A 4,738-nucleotide genomic window follows, 5' to 3' on the forward strand; every position below is an offset into this window, starting at 1 on the left:
CGTTAATAGAGTTTGAGTACAAAGAGAACCCCAAGAACACGGGTGTACTCAGGCACCCGAGGGGTCAGCGTGAGGGGACCCGTTTGATGACTACTGCAGAGGGTGCAGAGGGAGCAAGCAGACAGATTTCTTGTCAAGAGGATTCAGATGAAAATCAAAGACTCGTGGAAACAAGCACAGAGCAGCCATCTCCTCCACCCAGAGACAGAAAGACCTAGAACAGCCGTTCTCAACCTGTGGGTCGCGACCCCTTTGGGGGTCAGATGACGCTTTCACAGGGTCACCCAATTCATAGCGCAGCAAAATGACAGTGATGAAGTAGCAACAAAAATAATTTTATGGTTTGGGGGGGTCACCACAACATGAGGAACTGGATTAAAGGGCTGCGGCCTGGGGAAGGTTGAGAACCACGGACCTAGATGGTGCCCGGCTACCATTGCCAGCAGCTCTGAAAGGGATCACATCAGGTGGTCTTGGATTGAGTGGGTGATAAATGTGGAACAAAACTCAAAATGATTTCCGGTTGGATAAAGAGCAGTAGGACCCCCAACACTAGGGCCCTCAGTCATCCTTGAGATCTGGAATGGAACATACCTGGGGGGTCAACTTTCAGCCCAATGGTAGACGGGTCCCTAAGGGGAGCTGCAGGACCACGGGTGCACACCCACTTTAGGATATTAGCTGTTTGAGATCACAAGGGCAGCTTTTGCGCAAAGACAGGGTTTAGGAGGATTGAGTGAGCAGGGATGGGGGGAGGGGGGAACAGAAGGAGGAAGTGGAATGACCAACATCACACCGAGGGAACTGTAGCACACGAGGCAAAGCAAAATGCGTCTGACTTGCTGACTGTAAAACCCATCATCTGCTCTGTGAACCGCCCCCAGGGTGCAGCGGAAAGTTCGGAATGGAGAGTCTGATGAAGATGGGCATGCCCCTCCCTGTAGTGACTCAGGGATCCAGGGTCCGTCCAGCTTACGAGGCCACATGCCCATGTCTACATCCTATGCTGTAGACAGGATAGGAGAGAACAGGCGGCTCACCCTCAGTGGGAAGGATGCATCACTACGGCTCACAGGGCAGCGGTCAGACTCATGGCCCCAAGGGAGCCACAGGGAAGGCTGGGGCTGTCCCAGACAGAACACCGCTGTCTCCACCATATTCCCAAATGCTGGGGCTCCCCTCCTACTTTGGGCGGGGGATACAGAGAGATAGTGAACCCGTCTCTTTCCCTGTGGTCTATGAGCCAGTGATGAGTCTAACTACCAACAGACTCTCAAAACACGGATTGTATAGAGTGGGTGGTTGGGTGGTGACTTATGGCAGCACCCCGTGAGAGGATTGGACAGGCCGCACAGGGGCTTCAAGGCTGTAGTCTTTATGGGGGCAAACCACCAGGTCTCTCTCCCTCAGAGTGGCTGGTGGACTCGAACTGCCAATCATTTGCTTAGCAGTCCTGTGCTTGACAACTCTGCTAAGGCCGGTGGTCTGGGAAAGAGGAGGCGTTTTGTGTACACCGTGTCTTGCTCCTGGAGGCTGGCTTGGAGGCTCCTCTAGGGAGGTGAGGAGAGATGTTGTCTTCTAGGAAAGCTGTGTGTCGGACACATTTGTGTCTCCCTCTGAGTGATTAACACGGGGCAATGGAGACTGGTCCACAGGCCGGGTGGGACAGGCTGATGTCATGGCCATTGGCTGAGCAATACAATCATACGATGTCCACGCCCCAGCAGTGCCCGGGCCTATGACTCAGAGGCTGATTTAATTTCTGACGCTGCCTTCATCATGCATGCTCTGTGAGCCCTTCACTGTCCACTTACCCCTCCATGCAACCACCTACTCATTCATCCATGGAGATATGCATCCTTTCATGAAGGCACCCATCCTCTACCCACCCACCCCTCCACCATCTACCCATCCATCCAGACAGTGGTCCATCCATACACCCACTCATCTAGTCACCCAATGATGCAACCATCATCCATTTATCACCCGCCCACCCACCCATCTATCCTTATACTCATCCATCCATCCATCCATCCTCCATCCATGCATCCATCTATTCAAATACTCATCCATCCATCCATCCACCCACCCATCCATCTATCCAAATACTCATCCATCCATCCATCCTCCATCCATGCATCCATCTATCTGAACACTCATCCATCCATCCATCTGAACATCAATCTATCCATCCATCCATCTGAACACTCATCCATCTATCTATCCATCCATCCATCCATCCATCCATCCCACTCTCCATACAGTTAATGATCCATCCGTGTGCCCATGCATCCATCTATCCACAGAAAGGTTTACTGGTGGCTGAGCCTTGCTGGGCATGGCTCCAGCCATAGGGTGCACAGAGGAGAGAACTGACCAGACCAGATCCCGAGTCTCCGGGAGCTTACATTCTCCTGGGGGAGACACAGCGAGCCAGAAGGGCAACTCTAGCGTGTGATGAAGTCAAACAGGCTGATGTACGTGAGAAGGACTGAAATGGGGGTGAGGCTGGGAGGCTACTCAAGCATTCCTCTTGGAGGCTTCTCTTTAGGTATAACGTGAGACCAGAGGCCAGCATGGTCAGGAGGGGACCGGGCGCTTGCGAAACTGACAGAGCAGAGTGCCAGAAAGCAGCAGCAACAAGGCCCCGAGGTGGGGGTGAGTGTGGCTTCTTAAGAACAGACGGGGGGAACCCATGAGGTGGCGCTTAGAGAGTAAGACAGGGAATGATGGGAACGGGACAGGTGGTGGGTGGTGGGCTCTCCTATGCAGGCCTTCAAGCGATGCGTCATGGACTACATGGCAGTCCCCCCAAATGTGAGTTGGAATCATAACTCCTGTACCCATCATCTCAGCGATCCGTCAGCACCAGTGCAGGGCCATCTGCACCCTCATCCCTTCTGATTCTGGAGAGCAGCCTAGACAGAGGCCCACACAAGTGGAGTTGGCAAATGCCAGGTGAGGGCCACCCACAAGCCCAGGCACCCAGGAACACCCAGGACTGCCTACCAGGAAAGAACTAACATGGCCCAGACCCAGAATTCAGACGCAGAACCTCCGGGATGCTGAGAGAATGGTTTCTGTTCCGTACATGTCCTGACTTGCGGAATTTCTGTAGCAGCTCACACAGGATGTGCAGCCACCATGGCACTGAACCTGGAATTTATTCCGGGATTATGGGAATCTACTGGAGAGTTGTAAGCGGCGAGAGACATGATCTGAATCATGTTTTAAAAGGTCGCCTGTTCATTTCCATTCAGCAAACACCGACTCTGTGCTTGGGCGTACTGTACTTTTATCTAAGAGGCAGGGACAGACGCTCTGAGTGCAGGGGACAAAGAGGGGCAGGCCACGCTCTAACGTGAGAACACTGTAGCTTTGAGCTCATTGTCACCTCTGTCCAGTGTGACATGACTTGACATCGTTTCAGATCTCAGCTGGGCAAAAGAGAGAGGGCAATGGGCCTAGCAGTGGGCAGGGGCTTCCGTGGCGCCCCCGCCCCCCAGTGGTTGTCTGTGATGGGGGCTTACTTTCCACTCTTCACCATAGGCCCTCTGTTTTCTTGGGTCCCATGCATATGAGGGGTACCCCCCCAAAAATGGAATTTTTTTTCAAAGCTAATTAATTTTTTTTTCCCACAAAACCACCATATCACCTCCAGAGTTCTCCGTGACACTTAATACATTGGTCAACTCTGCGATTCCATTCTTGAAACATTTTTCAAACCCTTCTGTTTGGATGGCTGACAACACCTCTCGCTTCTTTTTCACCGCCTCTTGTGTGTCTCCAATCGCCGTCCTTTCATGTCCCTCTGCATCCGAGCAAACACAAGGAAGTCGCGTGTCTCCAGGTCAGGTGAGTCAGGTGTGTGGGGCAAGAGAGGCATGCTGGTTTTTTTGCCAAAAACTTATGCACTGAGATGGCTGCCTGAGCAGGTGCATTGTCATGGTGGCAAAACCAGTCCCCCGTCTGCCACAAATCAGGCCTTTCTTTTTTGTCACACACCGTTGTTACGCAATCTTTTCAGAACCTTTACCAAGATCGCTTGATTGACAATCTGACCTGGTGGTAAGAACTCCACATGCACTATGCATTTACATTTTCATCTGTTTGGGAAGGTGACAGACGTCCAGACCAAGGCTTGCCATCAATTGACATTTTACTTATTTTGAAATGAGAAAACCCCTCGCAAGCTTGAGTTTTTCCCATTGCGCTGTCCTTGTGAGCTGTGTTTAACCTCACAGCAGCTTCTGCAGCAGTTTTCCCAAGCAGGAAACACAATTTCACAGCCACACGCTGTTCTCTTAAATCAGCCATCCAACGAGGTTCCCGAAAAAAGGCTTTCATGAAAAAATTCACTGTGAACAGAGAGAACCTTCCCAGGTGAGGACGCTGGGTACACTCACCTAGTGGGAAAAATGCGTACTGTGAAAGCTCCGTTCAGCCCTGCCCAGTGTAATTCCAGTTTTTTTTTTGGGGGGGGGGTACCCCCTCATATGCCTCCAGAGACTCCCTGACTTCTTAGAAAGCACAGCTCCTGGAATTGGCCCTGGGGTGGGGGCTACGGACTTATCTCAGGCTACAGACTGAGAGTCCACCACTCACGGGTCAGTGTGTGAGACTGCTGTGATGCTGGAACCCAGGCCACCAGGGTTTCAAAGGCCAGCAGGGTCACTGGGGGAGGGCAGGCTTCCGTGGATCTCCCACAGACCAGGAAGAGAGGCGTGGTGATCAGCGG

Source organism: Echinops telfairi, unplaced genomic scaffold, assembly GCF_000313985.2.
Source record: "Echinops telfairi isolate 266 unplaced genomic scaffold, ASM31398v2 ScPeMD7_7412;HRSCAF=8450, whole genome shotgun sequence".
In the NCBI taxonomy this organism is placed as follows: domain Eukaryota; kingdom Metazoa; phylum Chordata; class Mammalia; order Afrosoricida; family Tenrecidae; genus Echinops; species Echinops telfairi.